Here is a 21,996-nt window from a genome sequence, read left to right as displayed (position 1 = left end):
AATGAAGATAATTTATTGTATTGTATCTTATTACAGGTCTCCTCCCAGCATTGAAAGAACTTCGGATCCTCCTAATAAAGCATTTCACCCGATAAACGGCCTCATACTTTAGGGGGCAACTGTTATAGACATTTTTGTTCCTCACAGCTCTAAGCATGAAATGTCCATAAACCAAGGGCTCCTAAGTCCCTAAAAGTGTTGTTCTAACTCCTAAAGGAACAAGGTCAACAAAATACAGCTTCTCCTAGAAGTTCTCCACCAGAAACTGCTCAGAACTAGTCAAATCAGGATCATTTCAGCTGCTCTACTAGCCAAGTGCGTTGCATAGCACCTAAGTCCACTAGCTAGGTGCGTTGCAACGCACCTAAATGCACTACTAGGGTGCGTTGAGCGGGAAATGACAAGTGGCAGAGTCATTCCACGAGGTGGAGAGACAATGGAAGCTTCCAGAATCTTCTCCAATGACACTTGCCTCACTGAATTCGACCAAGGATGAGTAAGAGGCTCTCAGTCTGCAAGTGGAAGCAAGAACTGACAGAGAGAAGCCATTAATCAATTCATGAGCTGACTCATCCTCCTTGCATACATCTATATATGGATCCCTCATCCCAGAGATCCGAAGGCTGGAATTTTGCACATTGTAAGGAATTGTTGTTGGTTTTGAGATACATATCATAGAATTGGGTGATCTATGCTTTGTTGGGGTTGAAGAAGGGACTTCTTTGCTGGGAGGTTGATGCTGGGTCAGGAATCATCGGTTGTAACTCCTCCTGGATCTTCTTGTATATCAATAAAACTATTTGAGTTTCTTCTCCATGCTTGTGTTTCATTGATGTTTGTTGCATTTGTATGGTTAACTTAAATCTGATCCTAAGTTATTTATGAATATAAGCCCATGTCTTTGTATAGTTTCTTCCTTCTATGATCTTGCAGGTACTTGGTGAAGCTGGGCAAGCAAGGGAGCAGGTAGCTGGAAGCTGTCAAAGAGGAGAGAGATTGGATCAAAGGACTAGCGCAAGACACAGGTTGGTTCATCCTATTCCTCTTCGTTTATAGTTCATAAAGAAGAATACAAAAGCAGTTTTCTTTGTTTGTTTCTAAGGTTGCTGTCACACCTTAGTGGGATAGAGCAGATCTAGATGACACTTTTCCCGATAACACTAAACCATTTGCCTACCTTGCCCCACAGAAATCTCTACAAGACTATGTCCAATCCCCAGAACCAAATCTGCCTTTCACATTTGAGCCAACAAAACATCATAAAATTCAATAAAACTCCTCTGATCATATACCTAGCCTAAAATCAGTCTTTATATCAGTCATCTCAAGCCTCATTTGTCATATTTTCCTAAGATTGACAAGGTGTTATAGCTCCAAATCTCACTCTTGAGGTTTGTGATGCTGCACTCATGGCCCAGGGAAACACCTCCTTCCAGACCTGGTCCAAAATTTAAAAAACAGTGTTTTATTCCCTATACGTGACATTACCTTGAGCTAAATGCGTGTATATGTGGGTTTGTGTATACCCAACCCGTGTATATGCCTTAAAACACTTAAAAAAATTAAATCTCCTTAATTGCGGGCAGAGATCGTGGGTTTTACTCGCTGATCACCTGTTAGTGCCCATGGCCCAACTGTTCCCAATGAATTCCCAACTAAAAAACTACTTTGGGAGGAGTATAAAAGGCTTCAATGGGAAGGCCTAAGGGAGGAGAGAAGAGAGAGAAAGGTTATTATGCTGAGATTTCCCTGACCAGGTCTGAAGATCCTAGTGCCTCCTGCACTTCCCCCATTTACAGGAAACCCTTGTTTCCTTGTGTGATGATGTCTATCTACCATTTGAGATATCATGGAGTAAGTCATGGAAGGAGTTTGTTAAAGGCTTGAGACTGGACGAATCTGGAGGACGGTTCCACTTGGAGCCTGCGAAAGGACGAATCAGGTGAAATTATTCCTTTTTGTACTTTATTTGTCTATAATAAAAGAAACACTTATCTTTTTTCCTGACATAAATCTTCTTCATGTTGATGATATCCATGTTATGATTCATATGTTAATGGTTGTTTAGTTGCATAACTAACTACCTTTCAATATACTATGAAGATGATTTCTTTATGATGTTCAGTCCATATACTGTTGTACTTTCTTGAATTGATTGTTTTGCAGGTTGAAGGAGCAAAAGGAACTGCAAGAGGGTTTGGACCCTGGAAGTCTCTTCTCGAACGTAGGACCCCCAGGTACACCCCTTATCATATAGTTTGCTTATATTAGCATTATCGCTGTATGGAATGTGTGTTTCTCTATATAGACAACCTCTGATCTGCTAGGGTTTCAACCCAAAGGCCCTAGGGGAATTTGTCCCTTAACGCAAGGAGAGAGCCCTCTCCCGACCTGGTAGGGCTAGCTACCATGTTAACCGTGGTTTGATGTTACCCTAGATCCTGCCTTTCTCAGCCTGAGGTAGATTTAGGCCCTAACAGATTTCATTCATTTTAGAGTGCATTCTAGATGTAGATTCATTGTAGGAAAAACTTCAAAAAAATTAAAATCAATTCCATAATCACCTACCATTCCCAGTAGATCACATGGTGTAATAAGAACCACTTCGCCATCTACATCATAAATTCCTTCTTTTTCGGGTAGAATAAGACTACCCCTTGGAGGTGGAAGAGGTGGCACAGGAGGTAGAAGAAATGGATGGAAATGATGACAATGAAGGAGATCCTTTTGGATTTCCCATTCAAGATATTGATATAAATGCTAAAATGAAAAACATCTCTCCATCTATACTTCCCAACTTCCATGGTATGAGATCAGAAGACACGGAAATATTTATTTTTTAATTTGAAATACTTTGTAGATCTTATAATTACTTATTAGATGCTCAAAAATTGAAATTGTTTTCGGCTACATTGAAGGATAGAGCTCTTAAATGGTTTATGTGTTTAGGGACTAATTCAATAAGATCATGGAATGATATGAAAATTATATTTCTAGAAAAATATAAAGACTATTGTATATATCATGATCTTAAAGAGAAAAACTTTAAAATGAATCAAAAAGAAGATGAGAGCCTTAAGGATCTGGTAGAGAGATTTATGTATAATGTTAAGAGGGAAAAATTGCATAATTCGGGGTTTGATACATTAAAAATGCTCTTACTTAGACAAATTAGAGACAAATGAATTGATCTTATTAATATTATGGGAAAAAGGGATGTTTCTCTAGTATCATTTGAAGATATTTGTGAACTATGTAAGCACATATCAAGAGGAAAAGAAAAGTATGGTAGATCCCCTCGAGATTCAGTAAGTATGTTAGCATCAGAATCTAAGTGAACAGATTGATACTCAAAGAATACAAAATCAGAAAAAAACTAAGAATGTTTCTTTGCCTATAATTTTCCCTAAATGTAGAAAGAAGCATGCTTTTCTTGAATGTCCAATTGATAAGATTGAAATTTGTGTCATATGTGCAGAATCACATGCTACTAAGGAATGTCCATCATTACCACAGTTGAAGGTAGTTTACCAAAATGATAATGGAGCAAATATAGCACCAGAGAAACTCTATATTTATGCAGCTCCAATAAGGCCTTGGCAGCCTTTTCAAATTGGTATGATCCAAAATCCTAGTTCACAATTTCAAGCTTGTGCACAACAATCTTGATGTAATTGAAGCACATCATTTACTTGGAAACATTGGCCATCTCAATCCCAACCTCAAAATCAATCTTGGAAACAAGGTTGGCAAGGGCCTTATGGAATAAATCCACCATATCCTCAATCTTTTCCTCACTATCCTCAATACCAATCTCAATGTTATCCATACCATTCACCTCCACCACAAACTCATTTTCAACCTCATTTGACCTCAATTCAACCTTTCTCATTACCACATATGTAAGCACCCTAAAGACCCATTCCCACTCAACTACCTACATAACCAGTTCCGATCCACAATAGTAAAATAACTCAGCCCACTTAAAATTATGAGGTATAAAATCTTCAAACAACTCCTCTTAATCTAAATGTTATTCATCTTAGATCAGGAAGTGTATTGCAAAAAAATGATTCTCCAGTTGTCATTGAAGAACAACATCTAGAAGAAGAAGATTCAGATGATGTCCAAGAATCATGGATGCTCGTTGATGAAGAGCAGTTGTTGGAACCTGAGATTGAAGAGTTTCTTGCATGCCTATCACCAGATTATATGAACGAGGATCACATATTTGAAGACTTGGATGGAATGATAGCAAGAAGCCAAAGAAGACAAGATTACATTGAATCTTGGTTCAAGACAATCATCAAATCCCAATTCTCAATTCTTCAATATTTTCTGACATCATCTCAATCAAGGCAGTTGGTCTCTCATATATTGGTATATATCAAAATGTATCTTTCAAACCTGCATATGAGTTTATTTGTCATCATGTTATGCACATGGTTCCATTGGAAGTATTCCTATACTTGAAAGAGATTTTCTTTTTCAAAGTAGAGTAGGATAGAATAATAATAATAAAATGGAAAAAAGAAAAACAAATATATTAAAAAATAATAATAAATAAAGATAAGAGAAGGAAAAAAAACGTCTTTTTGTGAAAAGTAGTTTACTAGCGTAATTGGACACGAGGTTTGCTGGAAAACAAATAATTGGCGATAAAAGTTCACAATAAGTTATGTAATTTCATGTTGGTTTCAATATTTCATTATGGTTCTTCAAATTATTTTTGGTTCTATGCTCGAGTTGGCCGATGTGCAATTCCTTAAGGCCCACCTTCCAATAGTTCTTGTCCCATCGACTTCAATACTTTATCTGGGACCAAGATCATAGATTACGTTAACTGCCTTGGAGCTTGCATACATCAATGGAAAACCTCTTTGCTGACAACAATTAGAATACAACAATGTCTCTTAATTGTTAGATCTTGCTAGTGACTCGACTTCAACACATTTATTCATACCTACCAAGATGCACTCTTGAACCTTGACACCCGTTTACATTATTGGGGAGTTGCCTCACATTGGTTAATGATTGACATTAATGACTGGTAATAAAATGAATTGTTTCTATGTTCGACTTCAACTAAATCAATTCACATAGATTTAATTGTACTAATTGAGGTTATATGTGAATACTATATGGTTTATGATATCAACAACATCTTTGTAGTGTTCCAATAAATCAAGGTTTGGTTCCTAGTTTCACTAATAAGAAGGCACAAAGGCTCCAATTTCATATTTCATCACTTATTCATACAACCAAGAGAAAAAAAGAAGCATATAAGATTCTTTCACTTCACATTCCATGATCAACAGTAACAACCAAGATCTCACAAATGCATAGCTTATGATCGTTTCAAGTAGGTGAAGGTGTGTTGTTTTCTAATCTTTAACCAATAATTCCCTGAATGCTAAAAGATATATATCTAGAAAATTCCCCATATGAAGTTTCTTTCTCCATTTTTCAAAGATAGAAATCAACTTTAGTTGGGGGGGGATATTCATTACCATTCTTTTAATTCCATATTCCATAACCTCATATATTGTTGAACAACATGTCTCGCCCAACTGACTGTTGTTTCTCTTCAATTCAAAGATGAATATGTGTTGGAATGATTCATATTATGAGAAAAGATCAATTGCTATGTATATAAATGGGTCTATATTTTGAATGTATTTTTAAGTATTCTTTGTTGCAGCAAGAACAAAAGTAAAACAAAAGTGTTTCTACACAAAAAGTAACACTCACAATACTTGTGGTTGCCACACAAGAACCAACCACAAGAGATGCAACTTAGATATATTTCAAAGAAGGCTCCACAATAGAATTCTCTAGAGAAAAAGAAAGAATTGAAGAAGACTTTCCAAAATATGCATACCTTGAAAGTATCTCAAGTCACAAAACGACTTGTGGATAAAACATAATATTTCACTCGAAAAGGGTACATAAAATGAGATGAATTTAGTTCATGAGAATCAATGCAAGGTTGCATGAGGACATGCAACATCATCAGTTGGGGGGAAATGTTGGGTCTCTAAAATGTCAACTTTTTCATCATATCTCCATTCACTTTTAACCATATTACACTATATTATAACCTTACACTAAGACCATTTCATGATCATATATGGGTTTATCATTATTATTTTCCAAGGCATTATTTTAGCATTTTGAGTGAATTTATGGTTAGATATTAGAAAAATAACATGTCTTAACTTATATATAAAAGTTGTATGAGTTTTGTGATGTGTGTAGGCATATTTGAAGATTCAAGAAAAGTCATATTTGGACATTAAGTCTCAAATTACAATTTCCTCTTCAAACTCTTGAAGATTTGAGGACTAATTGAGATAATCATTCAAGCACATTCGAGGGAGAAAAATCATGAAAGTTTTGATAATATTTCGTGTCAAATATTTTGGAGATTTGTAAGAGGATATGTAGAGATGTTACTTGTTAGATTTTAACACATGGTTGTAACCACATGAGATATTTGTGGATCTAGGAGATATTTATAGATATATGAGAGATTGTGGATCTACATTTATTAATTAGTTGTCTTAGTTTTTGTATAAATAGGAGTGTCTTCATCGTTCAAAGGGGGGAACCCTTGGAGCATAATTCCAAACTATGATGGAGTAAAATAGATTTGATAAGCTCTTGTGTTATTTACTTTAGAGTTTTATATTCTTATTTTATTGGAAGATGTAGTTTAATAATTCATGTAGTTTCTTAATATATGTTGTTTATATTAGTTTTCTTATGTTTTAATTTAGTTTCTTTTGCAGATCAGTTGTAGCATTTTGTTTAATATTGCAATTGTGAGCTTTCAACACTTGATCAAGGATAGTGATTTTGATTAACAACAATTTTTGAGCAGCCAACTTCTGACGCAGTTTATGGACAAAATAAGACAGATATTGAAAAACTAAAACATGGGTTTTGTGCAGAATGAGCCAATTTAGCTGTAGTTTGGTAATTTCTTCAAAAAAATGCACGGTTTTGGAGATATTCAATGATCTTTAAAATATAATTTTTCAAATTTCATGTTTTTGCCAACAAATATATCAATAGAAAAAATAATTTGAACTGTAAATCAAAATAAGAAAGATATCACTCATTTTGAACCTAAATCAATCTAATTTTTTAAGTCATCACAATTCTTTAACAATTCTCTAATATTTTTAATTAAGAAATAATTTACATTTCAATGATCATTTAAGATTTGATTTTTTTTTTGAGTTGCTTTATTTTCAAGTTTCTAATTGTCACTTCATTTTTTTCCATATTGCAATCAAGTGTTGGAGAAATATAAAAATACAAAAAATAAAAATAAAAAAATACAAAATAAAAAATAAAAAAAAAACATTCTCATTTGTGATTAGAGTTTCTTTTTTTCATAGAAATAGATTTCAAATGTCTTTAGATTAAATTTACAAACTTTCATAGATTAATTTTTCTCACTTTTATAGATTAGAGATTTCCATGCTTTCATAGATTACATTTAAATGCTTTGCTAGATTAATTTTTCAATGATTTTGTAACATCCCTGGTTAAAAATCTATGTAAATATAAAAATATAAGACCACGGTCATGGGACACGTATTCCAAGTTGAATGGTGGAAAAAAAATCCTAGTGGGTATTCACTTCAGTTTATTATGGCTAAGGAAATTGGCAAAGGCAATGGAAAAGGCTTTGCAAAGGCATGAGGCATTTATTGGAATTTTATTTATGAAAATAATGGAAATTAGGAGAAAAGGAAGGTGAAAGGTCACAGGTTGCATGCGAGGAGGAAATTGAAAGAAAAAAATGGAAATTGAAGAACATAGAGGCCTCATTGATAAAAAGGCTTATGAGGATCAATTGGTAAGATTTTCTTCATAGGTTTTGGTGGAGCTCTCTTCCATTATCTCTCTCTCTCATATTCTTGGACACTTAGAGTTTTCATGGAGCATTCTTGGAGGAGTGTGACATACTTGGAATTTGTAACAAGAAGGAAACAAAAAAACAGTAAAGCGCAAGATGACATCGGGATCAGCAGCTACAGTGGGTTTTGCTTGCAAGTACCGAGATGCATGTATCATTTCCTTTCTATTTTTGGAAAGAAATGTACATGCATGTGGTTTTTTGGTTATGTTATGTCATTGGCATGGAGGACTACCTGGATTGACAGTGGTTATTCCTAGCCTTGTCATTTCCTGGACAACCATGGCGTTGTGGGTTTTACTTTTGTTTTATGATTGGTTCTTATGTTCCTTTGGCTCTGGGTTGAGTTATTAGTTCCTGGAGCCATGGTTGGACAAACACTTTGGAAGCCCTATAACAGCTTGGGTTGAGTTACTACTCCTAGAAGCCTTGGTTAGACAAACTCTCTTGAAGCCCTGTAATAGCTTGGTTTGAGTTACTAGTCCTGGAAGCCTTGGTTGGGAAATGCTCTAGAAGCCCTTAGTGAGTTGAGTTACTAGTCCTAGAAGACTTGGTTGGAAAAATATTCTGGAAGCTTGGTGGCGGTTTTGGGTTGAGTTACTACTCCTGGAATCCCTGGTTGGACAAACTCTCTGGAATCCGGCAACAATTGTGGGTTGTGTTAATAGTCCTCGAAGCCGGGTTGGAAAAAATGATTTGGAGCATTGGACAACTTGGGTAGAGACCAATCTAGTGATGGTTAGTGATGTCTAACCGTGGCATGGAATCACTGGTTAAGGATTGAGGTGGTTTGGCCTCTGGAAGCCCTAGTTTAATTTTTATGGATTTGTTTCATGATATCTCACATTCATGTTTGGAATATGGCACGGGCCTGACTGGCTGAAGAGAGATTTGGCTCAGCCATGTCTATGGTCAGGTAGTACGTGGAAGTCTAAGACCTGGTTGCATTTTGCATATGTTAATAAGAGCTCATTTCCTCTTGTAATTAATGGGTAAGTGTACTTTTTATTATGTGATCTTGATGGTTATTTTATCATTGTTATGTTGTTGTTTATATGTTCGTTATGAGCATGTTTTATGATAGTGATGATGTATGGATCTCATCATGTTTTGATTTTTAAATGAATGAACAATGTATCTATGGCCTAATAGATGAAATTTCATCTAATGCATTGAGGAATCAATTCTTCTTATCGATTCTCAGATAAGTATGAGACCCATATGCTCAGTTTTGTTGTTAAGACCGGTAGATTTCATATTTGTGATATGTTTGAAGAAATGTTTGTCATGGATAGTAGGGGTCCAGTCTAGTCCTTGTTGATGTTTTTGCAAATGTATCTTTGTTTGACTGTGAAATTTCATTCCTGAAGGTATCATTGAGTTCTAGGCGGTGACCTGGGCTCTGGGCTTGAAAAAGTGGCACAAATTTCGGAGACGTAGGCACATCACTAGGAAAAAAGGTCCCTAGAACCTCCCTTGCCCTTGTTATGGGAGCATCCAGATCCTCCCAGATGCACCCTTTTCCATATCAAGGGAGCATCCAAGGGTTTGATGCACTAAAACTTTGATTGGTCTCAAAGACTGGCTACCTCAGTGGCTGGGATGGCTCCTGGGAGTTTTTTTGCTGATGTGGAAGGTCATTGTGATGTGTTCCACCAGTGCCAATTCCTTAACTGACATATAGGGAGTAGAATCATATCATAATAACTCCTCGTCACATGTTTACCATGGTTGGCCAGCTACTTGCGTAGATGTGGAAGGAGGGTGTACAACTTTCCTAGATTAATTCTTCAATATTTTTCTAGATTAATATTTCATTTCATATCATCTAATTTTTTTTTATAGAGTAGAAATTTATTTCATTGCAATTTTATCTATTTTAGAATTGAAAATTAAACTCATAGCAATACTCTGTCATATACCTCACAAGTTTATGATATCATATTGGCAATGTAATGTAAGGTAATTTAAAGCACAAATAAATTACCCAACATTTTGGTGTCGTTTCCGGGGAAGTATACATAGGATTTATTTTTCAATTTAGATTATTTTTTAATTTATGCAACTTTGGAAAAGAGAGATGGTAAGAAGAGAAGTAATAACTTGCACATCACCATTGTAAGGTCTCTCTTAACCTTGGTTGATGAATTGCATCTCATTCTTAGTTGCATTCATTTTTGGTTGCATAAGTTTAATTTCAGACATTTTAGAGTCCATTATAGAAGTAGATTCATCGTAGGAAAAACTTCAAAAAAAAAAAAAAAAATCAATTACAAAATCACCTACCATTCCCACTAGATCACATGGTGTAATAAGAACCACATAATAAATTCCTACTTTTGTAGGTCAAATAAGACTACCTCTTGGAGGTGGAAGAGGTGGCAGAGGAGGTAGAAGAAATGGATGGAAATGAGGACAATGAAGGAGATCCTTTTTTATTTCCCATTCAAGATACTGATATAAATATTAAAATGACAAAAATCTCCCCATCTATACTTCCCAACTTTCATGTTATGAGATCAGTAGACCCGAAAATATTTCTTTTTGAATTTGAAATACTTTGTAGATTTTTATATTTACTTATTAGATGCTCAAAAATTGAAATTTTTTAAAGGTACATTAAAGGATAGAGCTCTTAAATGGTGTATGTGTTTAGGGTCTAATTCAATAAGATAATGGGATGAAATGAAAATGATATTTCTAGAAAAATATAAAGACTATTGTATACATCATGATATTAAAGAGAAAATCTTTAAAATGAATCAAAAAGAAGATGGGAGCCTTGAGGATCTGGTGGAGAGATTATGTATAATGTTAAGAGGGAAAAATTACATAATTCAGGAATTGATACATTAAAAACCCTCTTACTTATAGAAATTAGATATGAATGGATTGATATTATTAATCTAATGGGAAAAAGAGATGTTTCTCTATTATCATCTGAAGAGATTCGTGAACTATGTAAGCGCATATCAAGAGGAAAAGTGAAGTATGGTAGATCCCCTTGAGATTCAGTAAGTATGTTAGCATCAAAGTCGGTAAGTCGAGCTGAACTTAGCAATTTGCTTGATAATTTTAAAATAGATATTCTTGGTAATTTAAGTGAACAAATTGATATGCTAAGAATAAAAAATAAGAAAAAAACTGAGAATGTTTATTTGTCTATAATTTTCCCTAAATGTAGAAAGAAACATGTTTTTCTTGAATGTCCAATTGATAAGATTGAAATTTGTGTCATATGTGCAGAATCACATGCTACTAAGGAATGCCCATCATTACCATGGTTGAAGACAATTTACCAAAATGATAATGGAGAAAATCAAGCACCATAGCAACTCTATTATGTAGCTCCAAGAAGGCCTTGGCAACCTTGTCAAATTAGTATGATGCAAGATCATAGTTCACAATTTCAAGCTTATGCACAACAATCTTGATGTAATTGGAGCACGTCCTTTCCTTGGAAACCTTGGCCATCTCAATTCCAACCTCAAAATCAATCTTGGGAACAATGTTGGCAAAGGCCTTATGGAATAAATCTACCATATCCTCAATATTTTTCTCACTATCCTCAATACCAATATTAATGTTATCCCTACCATTCATCTCCACCACAAACTCATTTTAAACCTTAGTTGACCTCAATTAAACATTTCTCATTACCACCTTGTTGTGGCCACAACTGCCACCCTATTAAAACATGCTCTGATAGCAAATTTTCAATGGCCCCCTAGAAGTTTGATATTTCATCTTTCAAATGATCTGTTTCATCACATGGATGTTAACTCTTTTCCAAGTCAAATTTTCAATGCCTGATGGCTAAGCCATCGAATAACTCTCTGCTGCATGGTTCATGCATGACCTAGCCTAGCCTCGCATTCATTCCCTTCGTCAGGACTTCTGAAATCCTCCTAAGCATCCATAGTATATTTATGCCCACACGCATAATCACTCCCACCCCAAATATAGTCATTTGTGTACTTAAAACACAAAACCTTCTATTGCGCCTCATTTCCATTTTAACTCTTTGCAATGAAAGACTTCACAAACATGCATAAAGCATCCCTCTTTCGCTTATCTCACTCAATCTGGGCACATAATGCATGCCATAAGGCACTGGACCTGACGGTATTATAAACCACAATATACATGTATGTCAGGTCTGAAACCCCGTCGCATATCACAATCGGCCTAGATCTAAGGCTTATACATATAAGGTGCACCACTATGCTTCGGACCCGACGGCACTTTTAACCATACTTCATACATATGTCAGGTCCGGGGCCATATCGCATATTGCATATCGGCGGAGACTGGGCCTTATACACAACGTGTGCGGCAATGTGGTGGATCCGCCAATTATTATGAACTGGAGCGTATAACATTTCAAGTCTAGCCTTATGGCTAGACATGGTTTTCCCCATATATTCCTTTGTTTTTCGAAAAACATTGAAGTCCCTGTTTTCAAAGGCAAGCCTGTTATTACAGACCCGCCAGCGGTATTAACACACACACACACACACACACACACACACACACACATATATATATGTGTGTGTGTGTTTTCGGGTCCGGGGCCATATCGCATGTCGCAATCGGTGGAGCCCCAGGCTTGTGCATATTGCGATATGTGATATGTTGGACCCAAAGATGTTTATAGGCCCCAACATATAAAATTTGAGGGCCGGCCTGAGCGATCGGGGTGAGATTTTCTTTGTTTTCCCGTGTTTTCAAAAATTCCCGATATAACAAAGTGAGCGGGTTTTTGCCTGCACATTCTGAAAGCAAAGTTGTCCCGGTTTTCATCATGGGAAGGCAACATATAGTCACCCTTTTTACCAACATCTGTTCACTTCCTCGGTAAATGAATCACTCCAGTAGATATGCTTTCTATGTGTCAGCGGTTATGATGACGATCCTATCTCTGTATACTCAATTTGCATATCGAAAATAGTGGGGAAGATGAAGAAGCAGGGTAGACCTAGAGTCAAGGGCTTTTGCATAATTAGTACCTTTGAAGAGGAGAAGGGGATTTTTGGTTTTGATAAGAACAATTTTGTTTTATTGTGAATAAGGAAGACTGTTTGGTTGAAGAAGGAGCCTGTAGTTTCTAATTTATTTTCCTTTGCTTTGAGGTGTTTTGAAGCAGGGTGTTACTGTTGGCATGAATATAAATGTGATTTTTGTTTATGTATATTGATGGTATATTATTCATGATTAGTCTTGTTTATTTGAATATGATTCAATTACATGGTTAACTCATGAGCGATCTCTGATTCAAAACCGTATTAAACACCAGTTGCTAGTTTATTTGTATGGAAAGGAATGTGTATTCCTGTATGAGTAATCTGATTGCAATCAAACTCTAATACGGTCGTGTTCATCTATGACCTTAGTAATTGATTCTTTTGGACTTGGAATTTATTTATGGCATTTAATATCTTTCGTCATGCTCATGTAGAATAGATTAGGATAGCTAGAACTAGATTAGAGTAGTTAGAAGTAGTGTAGATATGATTTAATACATAGAGGTTAGATGTTTTATTTTGTTGATTTAATTGAAGTCTTCCTCCCGAAAGCAATCTATCAATGCATTTAATAGTTTACGAGGTCCCTTAAAACCCGTTGGAACTAACTATTCCAAATGAAATTAGGTCTAATTGGGGCTTGTGATCGGGTTAGTTCCCCTTGTTGGTATAGCTAACATTCGCCACGTCAACAAATTGGTGCTAGAAGGAGGGCCTGAACTGCCGTCCATGACTTTTCAAGATTTCATCTATAAGTGCCATGCATGGATTCAAGAAGATTAATACATGGCTTGTGAAGGTCAAAAAGACCCCTCCTCTCATTCAAAAAAGCCTCATTTCGAAGAAGAGACATTGTGGGAGTATCCTATCACTCAAGAAAAACCAGTCAGAAGACTTACTCGGGCTTATGATCATTCCCTATCATAGCTCCCTATCTTTCAATCATTACCTCCAATATCAAAACAAAATCCAAGGGTCTATCAAATAAACGAAGAGATATTTGCAGCCCCTTCTCTTGAAGATATTGTGCTTGATTCTTTATAGAGCATTGACTCTCCTTGGGAAGAAATTCCTAAGGATTCCCCTTCTGAAAGCAATCCCTGGCCTGATTTGGAAAATCCTAATGGAGAAAACCTCCACCAGCACATCCCTATCCTTGATATGGTTAATATTCCTCAACCAAGTGGAAACCAACCCCCACCTCCTCCGGGAGCACTGCCTCCCTGGCTCGCTCAGGATGCCATGGCGATACCTGGGCAGCAGCATCCCTTACCCAAGAATGCAGAAAAGGTACTACCTAAATTCGACCCTGAGTGGGGAGACACTGTTGAAAACCATATCAATTCCTTCTTCCTAGTCGTGCGCATGCTAGGGGTAGCTGATGAAGATATAGTCTGTCGCCTATTCCCTTTTACCTTGACTGGTGCAACTTCCACATGGTACTTTAGCTTGAGAATCAGATCAATCACTTCGTGGGCTGCCTTTCAACAAGCCTTTTTAGACAAGTATGGTGATGACAAAACCCCTGTTGCCTTAGTCCTAGAACTATCCCATTTGAAAATGGAAACCAAAGAAAAGGTTAAGGATTTCAATATCCGATTCAACACCTTGTTCAACAAAATCCCGGCCACCACTAGACCTATAGAAGAGGTGCTCATGGAATTCTACATCACTGCTCTCCCTGTCCCTACTACGATGTGGGTCAAAAGGAGTAACGCACAGACCTTACAAGGTGCTATCGATGAAGTAGTAAAAGTCAAGAATGAAATGCTCAGTCTCATAGCATGCCACCCTACAACTGGAGAAAAGAAAGCCTCTCAAGCATCCAAGAAGAATAATGGGAGTGATAACAAAGGGGCTGAAACCAAAGACAAGGACACCATGGATGTGGAAGGTTTGCATCAGATCATTAAGAAACTAACAAACACAGTCATCGATATGAAAAGGAATCATGGAGAGAGTACTAGTGGTAGTGGAGGAGACTATAACAACAGAAAGCCCTTCAAGCCTTTCTATCATAAGAAAACAGAAGGTGGTCATGGTCAACTTGCGCTGCCTACTCCACCCAATGAAGGGAATTTAAACATAGAAGAGTTGGCTCTTATCAGATCGCTCCTCAACCAAGAAGAACCTATAATGGAGCTAGATCCAGAACAAGAAAATGAGGAAGAATACCAACTAGAAGAGCCCTTGGAAGAAGAATCCAAAATCAATGTACTGTGGGATTTCTATACAAATGAGAATGATGATGACCAAGGAGACAGTATGGTAGAAATCCACACTAATGAAATCCACACACGAAGCAAAGGAGCACTTGCAGGTGTGATGAAGCCTGTAGATCAGACCAAGAAAGATGTCCGCCTTGTGAAGCTACCTGCTACCAAAGTTCCTGTTGAGAAGAGTAGACCCAGCAGTCAATCCAAAAATACCCCAGTTGCGAACCATCCAGAGAAAGAAAATGCAGTTCCCACTACAACGAAGGCGACTTAAAATGGTAAACTCCCACGTAAGAACATCAAAACTGGTGTGTTTACTCTGCCCTACCCTATTTATAACATTGATTACAACATTGTAGATGATCTTAAGAAATCTAGGACTAATATAACATCTATTTGCTAAAATTAACGTAGCAAAGGGATTTGCTCCTGAAAGCTATGAATGAACGGAATTGTAAATCTCCCACCATTCTGAGTAGCCAACCCAAGATGTCGGTCTCCGGGCTTGTTAATACTCCCAGTTCTGCCCAAAAGCTAGCAGCCATGGAAACCACCCTATAAAAAATGAATCGTAACTCCTAAGATTTCAGCGCAACCATGGTAGTGAGGAAATCGAAATCCATGACTCCACCCTTCCTTATCACATTTGAAATCCTCAACATGATCGTGCACAATTTCTTGGTAGATTCCAATGCCTCATCCACTATTATGCCTCATGCTATTGCCAAAAGACTGCATTCTACACCTGAGAAAACGGGGACTCAGATTATGCAATTGGACAGGACAAATGTGAAAGTAATTGGGGAGTTAAAAGATGTGTTGATTCGGATGGCTGCTAAACCACAATACACACAATTCGTTGACATAGTGGTAGTCGACATACCCAAGCCTTATGGAATGTTGCTCAGTAGGGACTGATCATCAAACTTGAATGGATATTTCTCAACTAATTGGTCCCATCTCTTGTTGCCTCAAAGGGGAAAAGGTGATATGCTGAGAGTTGATCATGAAAGATACATGAAGTATGTGGTGATAGAGCTAAATGGTCCTAATGAACCTGTAATGTTTACCAACTCTATCCTTGGGAATTACAATTTCAATGTTTGTGCCACAGAAACCTGTTTTGGGAAATTCCATGCTAAAACAAGTGAAGGAATTGCAATAAACACATGGTTGGAATCTCTCCCCCGTAGTCCAATTGACAAACCACCCTATAATATAGTAGATTATAAAACTACTCTTGTGGGAAGCAATTCAGTTAATGTAACATTAGACTCTAATGTTTGGACACTCTATTTTAATGGTTCTAACTGCCTTGAAGGTGCAGGTGCTAGAAGCATTCTTATTGACCCACAAGGGAACCAACATTTGATGGCCAACTGATTGGAGTCCGCGTGCACCAACGACACGACAGAATACAGAGGCTTGCTACAGGGCTTGAAAAGGGGCCTTGATATGAAGGTGAGAAATCTCAAAGCTTCTAGTGACTCACAGATAATCGTGGACCAAGCGAGGGAAAGAATACATTACAATTCACCATACTTGGAAAGATACCAACATGAGGTATGGAGTTTAATTAATAGTTTTGATTCTTCTAATATCATACACATACCTCGATGGCAAAACCAAGATGCAGATCTGATGACTGGTTTGGCTGCAAAACCTTTGCCTGATCTTAGCTTAAACAAGAATAAATATTATGTTGAATTGATTTTCAGGCCATTCATACCTGATAACATCTCAAATTGGCAAGCATTCAAAGGTGACAATTAGATCCTTGAGCTCCTACATTGCGGGAAGACATTCAGAAATGAAATCGTCGTTGAAAGAGAGCATGACAGGCTTATGAGTGAGAGTAAAAGCAAGGTAATATCTTTCATTTGGAAATCCATTGTCAATAGGTTTGGCATCCCTAAAGCTCTCATGTTTAATAAAGCTTCCTATTTTTCATCACTAAAGCTAGCTAAATTCGCTATCGATAAATAAATTCGCATAAGATATGCATCGAGCTATTACCCCCAGGGAAATAGAGTTGTAGAATCCTCAAATAAAAACTTCATCATCCACGTGATCTGCGCGTTTGTCACCGATGACCAGAGGAACTGGCACAACACCCTAACAAATGCCCTTTGGGCCGATAGGGTCACCCCCAAAAGTGGCCTTAGGAAACTCCCCATACTTCCTCATCTATGGACAGGAAGCCATCTTGCCTCTAAACGTTACCCTTCCCTGCTTACAGCTCTCCCAAGCTTCAAGAGGAACACCTTCAGCCTTGCTTCAAGAAAGGATCAACCAACTGATGAGGCTGGAGGAATTGAGAGATAGAGCCAGAATTAAATTCAAAAGTCACCAAATGATTGTAAAAAAATGGTTTGATCATCATCTAGCAAGAGATAAATATTTCCAAGTAGGGGAGCTAGTCCTAAAATGGGACAAGCTGAGTGAGCCAAAAGGAAAACACATGATATTCCAACACCTATGGTTGGGCCCATTGCAAGTTGTTGAAAAAGTTGGTCAAGGGACTTACTGGTTGAAAATGTTACAGGGAGAGACTGACAAGCTCCCTGTTAATGGCCAGCATCTGAAGAGATACTTCCAATAGCCACTGCATGGTGGTTACCTCCTGAATAGGTTAGAGTTCATTTCATTTTGTTGATAGTTTAGTTTCATTTTTGTCTTTTCTTTTGTTTTCTGTAGAGTTTATTTTCTTGTTGTTTTGTATAACAGTCCTTTTCAGCTAGCTAATTTCGGCCCTCCCATCTTGTTCTTACATTTCTCATATTTTCCCTCATTCACCACCTTTCAACCTTTCCCTTCCTCATTAGCCTGCTGATGATTCTGATGTTCCTAAATCGATCATTACCCTGCAAATCAAACAGACTTTCTATCAACACATGAGAACTTGAAAACTAGCTAGAATTCAAACTAGGCCACTCATTGGCATCTGTTGAGAACTGGGTGAGATCTGTTGATAACTTGGATATCTGGAGCATGTAGGGGAATCTTTATATAATAAGAATGTGTAACTATAGCCGGACTGGCATGGAGGGACGCTGCATTTTGAATAAATCCTACTCAGACCTAGCATATACGTGCCTATAAGGTTTACAGTCATTCTCCATTGGTCCCATCCACCACACTAAATTGTCCAATACCTGTTACTCACAAGTAAACCTCCTTTCATGGGCTATGCTCATTGACATATACCATGTGGCAAATCCAATTGTGCTCTAGTCCTTGTGCCTGAAACTAGAAGGACTTATCTAAAAGGAAATGAAATGTCAAGTCCTTGTGCTAATCTGGAAGGACAGGTTGTTTGGGAAGCCGGTTAGAGTAAGGACTGTTGTTGGGCTCAGAGTACTGGTTGACATAGCAAGCCCAACCTTGCTTAAGCGGTTTAAAAATATGGCATGATCCATGACTGCGCCCCATTCAATCAATGAAAATATAGCACTAAAATTCTCATATAAAGTGCAAGATAAACATGTCTACATCAAGTTTGATGAGAAATAAAGAGCTGAGGTACACACCTAAACAGGTATGGACAGACCAGTGACAACCCCAAAATGATTTTTGAAAGTGGGAAATAGGTAAAGGAAGGTCAATAAACCCCATAATACTATCATTGGAGAATGCCTGTCAAAATCCTATTAGTGAGTATAAGCTATTTGTCTCTATGCCTCATGAAGCAGTTAATGTTTAAGTGGAACCCATGCTTGTCCATCTATATAGTTCACATTTCAAGTTTATCTTAACAACCTGATGTTTTATTAATCTGAGGATTATTTGGAAACAGAGATAACTGGTTCACCATTTGTTGTGGCCACAACTACCACCCTATTAAAACATGCTTTGATAGCAAATTTTCAATGGCCCCCCTAGAAGTTTGATCTTTCATCTTTCAGAATGATCTGTTTTATCACATGGATGTTAACTATTTACCGAGTCAAATTTTCAATGCCTGATGGCTAAGCCATCGAATAAATCTCTATTGCATGGTTCATGCATGACCTAGCCAAGCCCTGCATTCATTCCCTTCGTTAGGACTTCTCAAATCCTCATAAGCATCCATAATATATTTATGCCCACATGCATAATCACTCCCACCCCCACTATAGTCATTTGTGTACTTAAAACACAAAACCTTCTATTGCACCTCATTTCCATTTTAACTCTTTGCAATTAAAGACTTCACGAACATGCATAAACCATCCCTCTTTCACTTATCGCACTCAATCTGGGCACATAACGCATGCCATAAGGCACCAAACCCGACGACACTATAAACCACAATATACATATATGTCAGGTCCGAAACCCCGTCGCATATCGTAATCGGCCTAGGTCTAAGGCTTATACATATAAGTTGTGCCCCTATGCTTCGGACCCGACGGCACTTTAACCATACTTCATGCATATGTCAGGTCCGGGGCCATATCGCATATCGGTGGAGCCCGGGCCTTATACACAATGTGTGAGGTGATGTGGGGGACCTGCTGATTATTATGAACTAGAGTGTATAGCATTTCAAGTCCGACCTTATGGCTGGACATGGTTTTCCCCATATATTCCTTTGCTTTTCGAAAAACATTAAAGCCCCGGTTTTTAAAGGCAAACTTATTATTACGGACCCGCCAGTGTATTAACACATATATATATGTTTTCAGGTCCAGGGCCATATCACATGTCGCAATCAGCAGAGCCCCAGGCTTGTGCATATTGCGATATGCAATATGTCGCACCCAACGATGTTTATAGGCCTCGATATATAAAATTTGAGGTACGGCTTGAGAGATCAGGGTAGGATTTTCTTTGTTTTCCTGTGTTTTCCCAAATTCTTGATATAACAAAGGGAGCAGGTTTTTAGTGTAAAAGGCAGGCTTATGGAGTCTCGATAGTGTAATCGCACATCAGGGAAGTGGAAGGCATGGGTACTGTGACCCTCGAAAGGGCTGATACCTGATTGCAATTAAGTGAAGCCCTCGAAAACCGTGCCAAGCCTATGGATTGAGCGGGAAACTGTGTGTTGCGTGTGTTTTGTGCATAAATCCTTTTCTTTCACACTTGTTCCCCGTAGTTTTATAAAAGTTAATGAAGGTAGCGTTTATGTTTTGTTTGGATATTTCTGTTATATTGTTCACAATCATGATGCTAATGATAACTATCTTTGCAGACGAGAAGTAAGGGATGCAGGAGTGGATTTGAAGAGTCATGTATGTAGAAGTGTTGTGTTTGAAGGTCCCGCCTTAGGCGTTCCAGGTTGGAACCCCACGCGTTGCCTGTACATTCCAAAAGAAAAGTTGTCCCAGTTTTCATCATGGGAAGGTGACACACAATCACCCTTTTTACCAACATCTGTTCACTTCCTCAGGAAATGAATCACTCCAGCAGATATGCTTTCTACGTGTCAGCGGTTACGATGACAATCCTATCTCTATATACTCGATTTGCATATCAAAAACAATGGGGAAGATGAAGAGGCAGGGTAGACCTAGAGTCAAGGGATTTTGCATAAGTATTACCTCCAAAGAGGAGAAGGGGCTTTTTGGTTTTGATAAGAACAATTTTGATTTATTGTGAATAAGGAAGACTGTTTGGTCGAAGAAGGAGCCTATAGTTTCTGATTTATTTTCCTTTGCTTTGAGGTGTTTTGAAGCAGGGTGTTGCTGTTGGCATGAATATAAATGTGATTTGTGTTTATGTATATTGATGGCATACTGTTCATGATTAGTCTTGTTTATTTGAATATGATTCAATTACATGGTTAACTCATGAGCGATCTCTGATTCAAAACTGTATTAAACACCAGTTTCTAGTTTATTTGTATGGAAAGGAATGTGTATTCCTGTATGAGTAATCTGATTGCAATCAAGCTCTAATACAGCCTTGTTCATCTATGAACTCAGTAATTGATTCTTTTGGACTTGGAATTTATTTATGGTGTTTAATCTCTTTCATCATGCTCCTGCAGGATAGATTAGGATAGCTAGAACTAGATTAGAGTAGTTAGAAGTAGTGTAGATAGGATTTAATACATAGAGGTTAGATGTTTTATTTTGTTGATTTAATTAAAGTCTTCCTCCGGGAAGAAATATATCAACACATTTAATAGTTTACGGGGTCCCTTAAAACCCATTGGAACTAGCCATTCTAAATGAAAGTAGGTCTAATTGGGGCTTGCGATCGGGTTAGTTCCCCTTGTTGGTATAGCGAACATTCGCCATGTCAACACACCTATGCAAGCACCCTAAAGATCCATTCCCACTCAAATACCTACAAAACCATTTCTGATCCACAATAATAAAATAATTCAACCCACATACAATTATGAGGTACAAAATATTTAAACAACTCCTCTTGATCTAAATGATATTCATCTTAGATCAGGAAGAGTATTGCAAAAAAGGGATTCTCCAGCTGTCATTAAAGAACAACATCTAGAAGAAGAAGATTTAGATGATGTCCATGAATCATGGATGCCCATTGATGAAGAGCAATTGTTGGAACTTGAGATTGAAGAGTTTCTTGCATGCCTATCACCAGATTCTATGAACGGGGATCACATCTCTAAAGACTTGGATGGAATGATAGAAAGAAGACAAGATTACATTGAATCTTGGTTCAAGATAGCCATCGAATCCTAGTTCTCACTTCTTTAATATTTTTTGACATCATCCCAATCAAGGCAATTGGTCTCTCATCTATTGGTATATATCACAATGTATCTTTCAAACCTTCATATGAGTTTATTTGTCATAATGTTATGCACATGGTTCTGTTGGAAGTATTCCTATACTTGAAAGAAATTTATTTTCTAGGTAGAGTA

Source organism: Pinus tabuliformis, chromosome 2_2 (assembly GCF_031772625.1).
Source record: "Pinus tabuliformis cultivar Carrire ecotype Pingquan chromosome 2_2, CPIR1, whole genome shotgun sequence".
NCBI classification, from domain to species: Eukaryota; Viridiplantae; Streptophyta; class Pinopsida; order Pinales; family Pinaceae; genus Pinus; species Pinus tabuliformis.
This window is presented reverse-complemented; position numbering follows the sequence as displayed.